At 50.2% G+C, this 12909-nt stretch overlaps 1 protein-coding gene across 1 annotated transcript in view; it reads left to right on the forward strand.

The window, feature by feature from the left end:
- Positions 1-12909, forward strand: part of WDR90 (WD repeat domain 90) — a 240642-nt gene that overhangs the window by 111808 nt on the left and 115925 nt on the right. The window lies entirely within an intron of this gene.

The raw sequence follows: 12909 nt of genomic DNA on the forward strand, positions 1-12909 counted from the left end.
TACAACTTAATACACAACCGGTGACACAAATGTTACTTAGCTGAAATGTTCTTAAAGCTGTCCATGCTTCAACCGCAAATACTGTTCCATAAAGCCCAACAGGAGACCCTGTTTCGCCACTCTTAGGCTGTTTCAAGGGCCAGAACTTTTTAATACAGACAGTCTTTTCTCATCTTCCAACTTCACCGCATTCAACTACCTTCATCGGCGTATTACCCCAATATTGACTGGAAGTGTTACATCAGGGAGTGCTAGAGAGGTAAAATTCTTAGACATACTAAATGACTGCTTTTTGGAGCAACTGGTCCAAGCTGTTTTAGAACTACTCCTTGGTGGAATGCAGTGCATGGTATGAGAGGTAATGGTATTGGGTCCGCTGGGAAACGGTGATCATAATATGATCAAATTTGAGCTAATATCTGGATTGAAGTCACAAAGGAAATCTTCTGTACCAGCATTTAATTTTCGAAAAGGGGACTATGATAAAATGAGAAAAATGGTTAAAAAGAAGCTAAAAGGATCAGTTGCAATATGGCTAAAAGGATCAACTACAGTATGGTGTTTAAAGTTAATGAACTGAATACATGGTCCCTTAGGACATATGGGTAGATGTTAAGGAGTTCCACAGTCCCGGGGCAACTTCTGCTAACAATTGCCTACATATTAATACTTTTTTAGTGCTTGAAACAGGAGGAAATTGAAGAATGAGATCTTGTCTGAAAATGTAAATATGTCAATAAATAGTAAGGAGACTAAAACCTTTTAAAATTTTAAAGAAGAGGCAAAATAACTTAAATTTGATTCACACAGCAGTAGATAGCCAATGTAGAGTTTTCAACTATGGAGTGGCTTTATCAAATGTATTTTTATGTAAAATAATCTTTACTGCCATATTTTGGAATAACAGGTTTTTTAGAAGACTTAAGTAGAAGATTTTGCAACAGTTAAAGAGTGTTGCTTGGGAGGACTAGATGTTCTTGTTTAGCAGCAGCGGCTGCAGAGGAGGGGTGGTGGGGACATGTTTCCTCTGTGGTTGCTGGTGGGCAGAGTAATTGCAGAAACTGGACAGTCACCTCGGCATGTTGTTTCTAGTGGCCCTAGATTGGCCAAGGAGGCCATGGTATGTGGACTTTATCATTCTTAAGGTGGGAAATCTGCTTTTATTCTTGGAAACAGATTTCTTTTTATGGCTGGAGCCAATCTGGATGCCAGATGTCTCTCCGTTCAGTCTTATGGCCTGGCTCCTGAGAGAGAGCGAGGCTTCAAAGAAAGGGGGTGTTCTGACCAGTTGATACATCCCTATTGCGTTCTAGGAAGAGTTTAATCTCTCTGGCTTTTGTACATGTGAGGCGAGAAACATTCACAGCCCTTACAGCATCTAGTTGTGCCTCTTTGGGATCTTTTCGTTTTCTCAGCATTGGTGAGGGTACCTTTTGAATCACTCCGAGAGGCTTCGCTTAAGGACTTGATGTTGCAAGCAGTGCTTCTAGTGATATGTTCATCAGGAGAATATCAGTGGCAGGTCCTTTCTTGTTAGGAGCATTTTCGGGTGATTTCAGAGGGCAGGTTGGTGACTCATCTGGTGCCCTCCTTTATGCCCAAGGGAGTGGAAGGTCATGACAATTCAGAGAGACTGCATCAGTTGGAAGTACATAAGATCCTGCAAAGATACTTTAAGGGTAATCATGAGTTTCCACAAGTCTGATCATCTTTTTATTTTGTTCAGGAGACCCAGAAAGGGTGAAGCAGCCTTGAAGCAACAGTGAGTTGAGAAAGCAGTGACATCAGCGTACTATACATTCCTCTTTTGTGTCATTATAGGTTAGATGTTCAAGTAAGATGGGATATAGCCTTTGGAGCAAGCGTGTTGGAAGCTGGTTTGTCATCATTCTTCCTTCATTGATCACTGCTTTTGTACTTCACATGTATCTGGACTGGACTGAAAGGATGAGGAGGAAAGAGAAATTAGGGTTTACCTGCTAATTTTATTTCCTTAAATCTCTTCAGTCTAGTCCAGAATCCACCCTTAGCAATTTCGGCAACTGGCAGTTCTGGGTATTTTGCCCAAGGTTGTCTGGATGAAAAATTTAGCAAGCTGATCTCCTTCTCTTTTTGAGTTTTTTGACTTTGGTTAGCAATTATTCTGATATCCATTTGATTTGTACTACTGAGGGTTTAATTTTAGATCTGCTTTGATAATAGAAATACTGGTAAGCTGTAGGCTGTACAAGACCCTATATTTGGTGATTGTAGTTAAAGCAGTAATTCTAAGTTTCTCCGAGGACAAGCAGGCTGCTTGTTCTCACTGATGGGTGACGTCCACGGCAGCCCCTCCAATCGGAAACTTCTCTAGCAAAGTCCTTTGCTAGTCCTCGCGCGCCCGCGCGGCCGTCTTCCCGCCCGAAACCGGCTCGAGCCGGCCAGTCTTCTTTTGTCCGCACTCGGTACGGTCGTGTTTCGCCGTGTCGAGCCCCGGAAAGTCGACCTCGCGCGTCCAAATTTATTTTTGACGTGTTTTTTCTTCGGAAAAGTCTTAAAAGTGTCGGGAAGTGCTCCGGAACCCCCCCCCCCCCCCCCGGGTTTCGTGTCAACCCCTTCCCGTACTTCCAGCTTTTTGCCCCGATAAGTTTTCTTTCGTCGTCGGGGTAGGCCTCTTTTCGGCCTCGGTCGAGATTTTCTCCCTTAAAAATTTTTGGTGCTCTTTTTCCGTCATTTCGGATTTTGACTTCGCCGGCGTGATTTTTCCGCCCATGAAATCGAAACCTTCCAGCGGCTTCAAGAAGTGCACCCAGTGCGCCCGGATAATCTCGCTCACTGATCGACACTCGTCGTGTCTTCAGTGTCTGGGGGCCGAGCACCACCCTCAGAACTGTATTCTGTGTTCCCTGCTTCAAAGGTGGACTCAGGTAGCGAGATTAGCCCAGTGGAACGTGTTGTTCTCGGGCTCTTCGTCGGCATCGGCACCGGGATCTTCGAGTGCATCGACGTCGTCAGTGTCCAGACCATCTTCCTCGGCCGCCACTGCATCGAGTGCATCGAGGCATCGGGCCTCTGCATCGGCGCCAAGGTATCGGGCGACTGCATCGACGTCGGTGGTACCGGGACCTCGTCTGCTGATGTCGTCGGACGGTGGTGCATCGTCAGGAGTGCAGGTGAGGGCTGTCCATTCCCCTGCTGGTGGCGGTGAGCCTTCGGGTGGGTCTCCTCCTACCCTGAGGGCTCCTGCGGTACAGCCCCCCCGAGACCGACCTCCTTCGGCCTCGGCCCCGAGGAAGCGACGGCTGGATTCTACGTCCTCCTCGTCGGTGCCGGGGAGCTCCGGTGACATGCTTCGGAAGAAGTCGAAGAAGCATCGACACCGGTCGCCTCCCCGCGTCGGCACCGAGAGCTCTGGGTCGCCGAGGGAGTTGGCACCCAGCAGGCATCGGCACCGAGAGGACCGCTCACCCTCTGTTCAGGAGGTGTCGATGCGCTCCACTCTGGACAGCCCGGAACAGCCTCCTCGCCCGGAACAGGTTCTGACGTCAACGCCTGCATCGACCTCTTTGCCTTTCTCTGCAGCCGCTCTGAACGAGAGCCTCCGGGCCGTTCTCCCAGAGATTCTGGGAGAGCTGTTGCGCCCTACCCCTCCGGTACCGGCGGTGCTTGCGCCTCCGGTACCGTCGAGCGTGGCGCCGGCTGGCCCATCGCCCGGGGTGAGGTCCCCGACGTCGGTACCGCGTGCGGTGCCGACTGCGGCCACCTCCCAGGAAGGCTCCCCGACTACGTCGGCGGAGGGAGCTTCGCCGATGCGGGCGAGGGAGTCTACCTCTCGATGCCCCCATCGTGGACGTGGCTCCACCGAGTCGAGCCGGGCGAGGTTGCAGACACAGGTTCGTGAACTTGTGTCTGACACCGAGGGTGAGGCCTCGTGGGAGGAAGAGGAAGACCCCAGATATTTCTCTGACGAGGAGTCTGAGGGTCTTCCTTCTGATCCCACTCCCTCTCCTGAAAGACAGCTTTCTCCTCCTGAGAGTCTGTCTTTTGCTTCCTTTGTCCGGGAGATGTCTACGGCCATCCCCTTCCTGGTGGTTGGGAAGGATGAGCCCAGGGCTGAAATGTTTGAGCTCCTGGACTATCCTTCTCCACCTAAGGAAGCGTCCACTGTTCCCTTGCATCATGTCCTAAAAAAGACATTGCTTGCGAACTGGACCAAGCCACTAAGTAATCCCCACATTCCCAAGAAGATCGAGTCCCAGTACCGGATCCATGGGGACCCAGAGCTGATGCGCACCCAGTTGCCTCATGACTCTGGAGTTGTGGATTTGGCCCTAAAGAAGGCTAAGAGTTCTAGGGAGCATGCTTCGGCGCCCCCGGGCAAAGACTCTAGAACCTTAGACTCCTTTGGGAGGAAGGCCTACCATTCTTCTATGCTCGTGGCCAAAATCCAGTCTTACCAGCTCTACACGAGCATACACATGCGGAACAATGTGCGGCAGTTGGCGGGCTTGGTTGATGCTCTTCCCCCTGAGCAAGCCAAGCCTTTTCAGGAGGTGGTCAGGCAGCTGAAGGCGTGCAGAAAATTCCTGGCCAGAGGGGTGTATGACACCTTTGATGTTGCGTCCAGGGCTGCTGCTCAAGGTGTGGTGATGCGCAGGCTCTCATGGCTGCGTGCCTCCGACCTGGAGAATAGACTCCAGCAGCGGATTGCGGACTCGCCTTGCCGTGCGGACAATATTTTTGGAGAGAAGGTCGAGCAGGTGGTAGAGCATCTCCACCAGCGGGACACCGCATTCGATAAGTTCTCCCGCCGGCAGCCTTCAGCCTCTACCTCTACAGGTAGAAGATTTTTTGGGGGAAGGAGGACTGTTCCCTACTCTTCTGGCAAGCGTAGGTACAATCCCCCTTCTCGACAGCCTGCGGCCCAGGCTAAGCCCCAGCGCGCTCGCTCTCGTCAGCAGCGTGCGCCTCAGCAAGGCCCCGCGGCTCCCCAGCAAAAGCAAGGGGCGAGCTTTTGACTGGCTCCAGCAGAGCATAGCCGACATCCAAGTATCAGTGCCGGGCGACCTGCCGGTCGGGGGGAGGTTGAAAGCTTTTCACCAAAGGTGGCCTCTCATAACCTCCGATCAGTGGGTTCTGCAAATAGTCCGGCAAGGATACACCCTCAATTTGGCTTCAAAACCTCCAAATTGTCCACCGGGAGCTCAATCTTACAGCTTCCAGCACAAGCAGGTACTTGCAGAGGAACTCTCCGCCCTTCTCAGCGCCAATGCGGTCGAGCCCGTGCCATCCGGGCAAGAAGGGCTGGGATTCTATTCCAGGTACTTCCTTGTGGAAAAGAAAACAGGGGGGATGCGTCCCATCCTAGACCTAAGGGCCCTGAACAAATATCTGGTCAAAGAAAAGTTCAGGATGCTTTCCCTGGGCACCCTACTTCCCATGATTCAGGAAAACGATTGGCTATGCTCTCTGGACTTGAAGGATGCCTACACACACATCCCGATACTGCCAGCTCACAGACAGTATCTGCGATTTCAGCTGGGCACACGTCACTTCCAGTACTGTGTGCTACCCTTTGGGCTCGCCTCTGCGCCCAGGGTGTTCACAAAGTGCCTGGCTGTAGTAGCAGCGGCACTTCGCAGGCTGGGGGTACACGTGTTCCCATATCTCGACGATTGGCTGGTGAAGAACACGTCCGAGGCAGGAGCCCTGCAGTCCATGCAGATGACTATTCGCCTCTTGGAGCTACTGGGGTTTGTGATAAATTACCCAAAGTCCCATCTTCTCCCATCACAGAGACTCGAATTCATAGGAGCTCTGCTGGATTCTCGGACGGCTCGCGCCTATCTCCCAGAAGCGAGAGCCAACAACTTGTTGTCCCTCGTCTCGCGGGTGCGAGCGTCCCAGCAGATCACAGCTCGGCAGATGTTGAGATTGCTGGGCCACATGGCCTCCACAGTTCATGTGACTCCCATGGCCCGCCTTCACATGAGATCTGCTCAATGGACCCTAGCTTCCCAGTGGTTTCAGGCTGCTGGGGATCTAGAAGACGTAATCCACCTGTCCACGAGTTTTCTCAAATCCCTGTATTGGTGGACGATTTGGTCCAATCTGACTCTGGGACGTCCCTTCCAAATTCCTCAGCCACAAAAAGTGCTGACCACGGATGCGTCTCTCCTGGGATGGGGAGCTCATGTCGATGGGCTTCACACCCAAGGAAGCTGGTCCCTCCAGGAACGCGGTCTACAGATCAATCTCCTGGAGTTGCGAGCGATCTGGAACGCTCTGAAGGCTTTCAGAGATCGGCTGTCCCACCAAATTATCCAAATTCAGACAGACAACCAGGTTGCCATGTACTATGTCAACAAGCAGGGGGGCACCGGATCTCGCCCCCTGTGTCAGGAAGCCGTCAGCATGTGGCTCTGGGCTCGCCGTCTCGGCATGGTGCTCCAAGCCACATATCTGGCAGGCGTAAACAACAGTCTGGCCGACAGACTGAGCAGGATTATGCAACCTCACGAGTGGTCGCTCAACTCCCGAGTGGTGCGCCAGATCTTCCAAGTGTGGGGCACCCCCTTGGTGGATCTCTTCGCATCTCAAGCGAACCACAAAGTCCCTCAGTTCTGTTCCAGGCTTCAGGCCCATGGCAGACTGGCATCGGATGCCTTCCTCCTGGACTGGGGGGAGGGCCTGCTGTATGCTTATCCTCCCATTCCTCTGGTGGGGAAGACTTTGTTGAAACTCAAGCAAGACCGAGGCACCATGATTCTGATTGCTCCTTTTTGGCCGCGTCAGATCTGGTTCCCTCTTCTTCTGGAGTTATCCTCAGAAGAACCGTGGAGATTGGAGTGTTTTCCGACCCTCATCACGCAGGACGAAGGGGCTCTTCTGCATCCCAGCCTCCGGTCCCTGGCTCTCACGGCCTGGATGTTGAGAGCGTAGACTTTGCCTCTTTGGGTCTGTCAGAGGGTGTCTCCCGCGTCTTGCTTGCTTCCAGGAAAGATTCCACTAAGAGGAGTTACTTCTTTCTATGGAGGAGGTTTGCCGTCTGGTGTGACAGCAAGGCCCTAGGTCCTCGCTCTTGTCCTACACAGACCCTGCTTGAATACCTTCTGCACTTGTCTGAGTCTGGTCTCAAGACCAACTCTGTAAGAGTTCACCTTAGCGCAATCAGTGCATACCATTACCATGTGGAAGGTAAGCCGATCTCGGGACAGCCTTTAGTTGTTCGCTTCATGAGAGGTTTGCTTTTGTCAAAGCCCCCTGTCAAGCCTCCTACAGTGTCATGGGATCTCAATGTCGTTCTCACCCAGCTGATGAAACCTCCTTTTGAGCCACTGAACTCCTGCCATCTGAAGTACTTGACCTGGAAGGTCATTTTCTTGGTGGCAGTTACTTCAGCTCGTAGAGTCAGTGAGCTTCAGGCCCTGGTAGCCCAGGCCCCTTACACCAAATTTCATCATAACATAGTAGTCCTCCGCACTCACTCTAAGTTCTTGCCAAAGGTCGTGTCGGAGTTCCATCTGAACCAGTCAATTGTCTTGCCAACATTCTTTCCCCGTCCTCATTCCTGCCCTGCTGAACGTCAGCTGCACACATTGGACTGCAAGAGAGCATTGGCCTTCTATCTGGAGCGGACACAGCCCCACAGACAGTCCGCCCAATTGTTTGTTTCTTTTGATCCCAATAGGAGGGGAGTGGCTGTAGGGAAACGCACCATATCCAATTGGCTAGCAGATTGCATTTCCTTCACTTATGCCCAGGCGGGGCTGGCTCTTGAGGGTCATGTCACGGCTCATAATGTTAGAGCCATGGCTGCGTCGGTAGCCCACTTGAAGTCAGCCTCTATTGAAGAAATTTGCAAAGCTGCGACGTGGTCATCTGTCCACACATTCACATCTCATTACTGCCTGCAGCAGGATACCCGACGCGACAGTCGGTTCGGGCAGTCAGTTCTTCAGAACCTGTTTGGGCTTTAGGATCCAACTCCACCCCCCGAGGGCCCTGTTTGTTCTGTTCCAGGCTGCACTCTCAGTTAGTTGGTAAATTTTTTAGGTCAATCTCAGTTATGTCCTCGCCGTTGCGAGGCCCAATTGACCATGGTTGTTGTTTTGAGTGAGCCTGGGGGCTAGGGATACCCCATCAGTGAGAACAAGCAGCCTGCTTGTCCTCGGAGAAAGCGAATGCTACATACCTGTAGAAGGTATTCTCCGAGGACAGCAGGCTGATTGTTCTCACAAACCCGCCCGCCTCCCCTTTGGAGTTGTGTCTTCCCTTGAAGTGTATTGTCTTGCTACATACTGGACTGGCCGGCTCGAGCCGGTTTCGGGCGGGAAGACGGCCGCGCATGCGCGGTGCGCGCGGGCGCGCGAGGACTAGCAAAGGACTTTGCTAGAGAAGTTTCCGATTGGAGGGGCTGCCGTGGACGTCACCCATCAGTGAGAACAATCAGCCTGCTGTCCTCGGAGAATACCTTCTACAGGTATGTAGCATTCGCTTTCCATCTGCTGGCATGCTGTGCATCTTACTGGACTGGAGGGACTTAAGGAAAGAAAATTAGCCAGTAAATCCTAATTTCTCTGTAATCCAAACAGCCTGCGTTGGTGCAAACTCTGGGGGGTATGTACCAATAAAGTCTTATGTACCAGGAAGGTCTCTTTAGTCAATGCATCAGCAATGCTAGACTGGGTATGACTTCAAAGCACAAGGCAGCAAGTGTTTATATTTTGTAACCCTTCACTTTAGATCTGTATGCCCTTAGAGTTAAGATAAGTAAAACAATCTGACATTTAGGAAAAAGATTACAATATGGCTTTTTAAGTTAGTGAACTGAATACATGGACCAGTAGGACATATGGGTAGAGTGGATGGATGGGTACCAGAGATAGGAAAGATGTTTCAGTTGTATAATGGGTTTTATTTCAAAATTGTTTGATTCCTGTTTATTTTCTCCGAATCTGCCTTTGCTAATCAAGCAGCGGAAGCAGTGGCCCGTCTCATCTCTCTCTGGGCAAAGTTACATATGCCCTCCAAATATCTAGCTTTCCCAACCTTGAATCTGCTCATGACAGGCTTACACCGTCAGGCAGTATGGACTCTTGTAATTAGAAAGGAACCCAGTATGTAGTAGATATAATAAGATAGTTTATTACAATCTTACCAATGGTAATACAGGTAGGTTAAGCATTCACATAATGGAACTGCATATCATGGCACGTCCTCTCTCTCTAGCCTTCTGGAGTCTCCCTTCTCTGTTCGTCTTCTCCTCTCATCTCCTTCTTCTTCTCGTCTCGTCTCGACTGAACTAATACTCCTCAAACTGCTGCTTATATACAATTTTGGCCCTATTCATTTCAATGGACCCCAGCTGTCTCAACTGGGCTCCTAGTCCTTATCAGTTGATCAGAATGACTTCACATGTACCCAAACCTTCCTGTAGCCCCCCCTTTGGATATTCTCACCCGGGGTGCAGCTGACCCAGCACTATCTCTACGTAACCATAGCAACTCTTGCTTATGACGTCTTGCAGGTGCCAATCTCAGGATTGTTTATAGAGTAGATTGCCCCCACCCTTGCCAGTTCAGCACTTGCCACAGTGAAATGTAACTGTGTCAAAGGTGATCTCTGATTTTTACAAGCTAGCTCTCTTTTGTATCAGAGATGATTCTGATTTTAAGAAGCCTAGCTCTTATTATGAGCCATTGGCCTGTATTTTACTGAGATCAAGGGCTAGCATAATTCTTCATTCCTTAGCAACCCTCCAGACCAGTCAAGACACTTGGGTTATGCATGTTCCTTTTTCCAGCACAGCTAGCTTGCCATTGGGACAAAGAGGTACGCTTCCCCTAGACACGAGTCCAGAATAATTGCTGTTTAGTAGTGTTCTCCTTTATATAGCATACCTACATATTTGTGGCCCGCCCTTTCTTACAGATCTCACAGAAGATTATCTGCACATCCCCATCTAGCAGTCTCATCAGTGTTTTCTGTGTTTTTCCGTCTTGGGAGAGCATGTTCAATTTTGCGCTCTTCCATTTGGTCTGGCGATGGAGCCTTGCTTGTTTTCCAAACTGATGGTGGTGGTTTTGGTGGCTGCCCTGTGCCAAGAGGGCATCCTGTTTCACCCTTACCTGGATGACTGGCTGATCCAAGCGAAGTCTCTGCAGGAGAGCGAGCAAGTGACTGTTCCAGTGGTGCAGTTTTTGGAGTCGCTGGGTGGTGAACCCGGTCAAGAGTCATCTGTGGCCCTCAGTGTCTGGAGTATTTGGGGGTGCGTTTTGACACTCAGGCGGGTCTAATTTTTGTGCCCTAGTCCCGGATTGAGAAGTTTCAAGTAGAGACTTGAATGGGGTTCACACAAATCCCGCGGGGACGGAAGCAGTTCTGCAGGGTTCCCATGGGGATGGAAGCCGTTCCTGTGGAAGTGTATGCTGCACTTGCCCCAGCCTCTCACTTACCAAGTACCAAGTTCTTTGAGTGTTGTCTCCTCCTTCCTTTAACAGCACAGATGTGGAGTGTCTCCATTAAGAAGATGGTAGAGACACACATGGTGACGGAATTCAAAAAGGCATGGAATGAACACAGAGGATCTCTAATTAGAAAACAGAAGTTATAAAAAACCTAAATTTAAATGGCTGCATGGATATGTCGAGTAACGCTTAGATAGTGACTCCGGCTGTGATGAACTAGGCCTGATACCAGGCAGACTTGTATGGTCTGTGTCTCATATATGGCAATCTGGTTTAGGATGGGCTGGAAAGGGCTTAGATAGCAACTTTAGTGGCTGGAACATGAGGACAGTGCTGGGCAGACTTTTACGATCTGTTTTCCACAAATGAGAAGAGAAATAGGCTGGAGTGGGTTTCGATGACATCTCCAGCAGTTGGAACATAAGGATAGGGCCGGGCAGACTTCTATGGTATGTCCCAAAAATGCCAAAGAGACCATAATGAAGTTGTTGATTTAATTATGAATTGATAATGAGCGTGACTGTTGGGCAAACTGGACCATTCAGGTTTTTATCTGCTGTCACTTACTATGTTACTATTAATCCTCTCTGCTCCTGGGCTGATGCGCAGACCTCAGCTCTGACACAGGCACAAGCGTCAGATGTCACCTGACCTACTGGCGCGTGCATGTGGCGACCACTCAGAGACGTGCGCACCAGAGTGTTCAAGTTCCTTCTGTTCCTTCCTTGCCTGCAGTGCTGCGGCTTGAACCCAGAGAGAGACAAAGAGCCAACCGGAATTTTTTTAATGTACCATTAAATTCTTGTGGGGATGGGTAAGATTTCTGTCCCCATGCAACTCTCAAGTTTCAAGGTCAGATCCATGCTCTTCTTTTGTTACGGGCTCCTAAAGTGCGGGACTATCGTCAGGTGTTGGGGTCCATTGTGATGATGTTGGAGGTGGGTAGTGGAGTGCCTCAGGGATCGGTGCTGGGGCCGATTCTGTTCAATATATTTGTGAGTGACATTGCCGAAGGGTTAGAAGGTAAAGTTTGCCTATTTGCGGATGATACTAAGATCTGTAACAGAGTGGACACCCGGGAGGGAGTGGAAAGCATGAAAAAGGATCTGAGGAAGCTAGAAGAATGGTCTAAGGTTTGGCAATTAAAATTCAATGCGAAGAAATGCAAAGTGATGCACTTAGGGAATAGAAATCCACGGGAGACGTATGTGTTAGGCGGGGAGAGTCTGATAGGTACGGGCGGAGAGAGGGATCTTGGGGTGATAGTATCTGAGGATTTGAAGGCGACGAAACAGTGTGACAAGGCGGTGGCCGTAGCTAGAAGGTTGTTAGGCTGTATAGAGAGGTGTGACCAGCAGAAGAAAGGGGGTGTTGATGCCCCTGTATAAGTCGTTGGTGAGGCCCCACCTGGAGTATTGTGTTCAGTTTTGGAGGCCGTATCTTGTTAAGGATGTAAAAAGAATTGAAGCGGTGCAAAGAAAAGCTAAGAGAATGGTATGGGATTTGCGTTACAAGACGTATGAGGAGAGACTTGCTGAACTAAACATGTATACTCTGGAGGAAAGGAGAAACAGGGGTGATATGATACAGACGTTCAAATATTTGAAAGGTATTAATCCGCAAACGAACCTTTTCCGGAGATGGGAAGATGGTAGAACGAGAGGACATGAAATGAGATTGAAGGGTGGCAGACTCAAGAAAAATGTCAGGAAGTATTTTTCCACGGAGAGAGTAGTGGATGCTTGGAATGCCCTCCCGCGGGAGGTGGTGGAAATGAAAACGGTAACGGAATTCAAACATGCGTGGGATAAGCATAAAGGAATCCTGTGCCGAAGGAATGGATCTTCAGGAGCTTAGTCGAGATCGGGAGGCGGGGCTGGTGGTTGGGAGGTGGGGATAGTGCTGGGCAGACTTATACGGTCTGTGCCAGAGCCGGTGGTAGGAAGCGGGACTGCTGGTTGGGAGGCGGGGATAGTGCTGGACAGACTTGTACGGTCTGTGCCAGAGCCGGTGGTTGGGAGGCGGGGCTGGTGGTTGGGAGGTGAGGATAGTGCTGGGCAGACTTATACGGTCTGTGCCAGAGCCGGTGGTTGGGAGGAGGGGCTGGTGGTTGTGAGGCGGGGATAGTGCTGGGCAGACTTATACGGTTTGTGCCCTGAAGAGCACAGGTACAAATCAAAGTAGGGTATACACAAAAAGCAGCAAATATGAGTTCTCTTGTTGGGCAGACTGGATGGACCGTGCAGGTCTTTTTCTGCCGTCATCTACTATGTTACTATGCATCCATTGTGATGACGCTGGAGGTGGTCCCACATGTGTCCATTGCAGTGCTCCCTTTTCTCACGTTGGTCTTCACAGGTGCAGGATCTGTATGCCCTTAGAGTTGAGACAGGTAAAACTATCTGACATTAGGAACAAGACTACAATATGGCTTTTAAAGTTAATGAACTGAATACATGGT

This window comes from Microcaecilia unicolor, chromosome 8 (assembly GCF_901765095.1).
Source record: "Microcaecilia unicolor chromosome 8, aMicUni1.1, whole genome shotgun sequence".
Taxonomy (NCBI): Eukaryota; Metazoa; Chordata; class Amphibia; order Gymnophiona; family Siphonopidae; genus Microcaecilia; species Microcaecilia unicolor.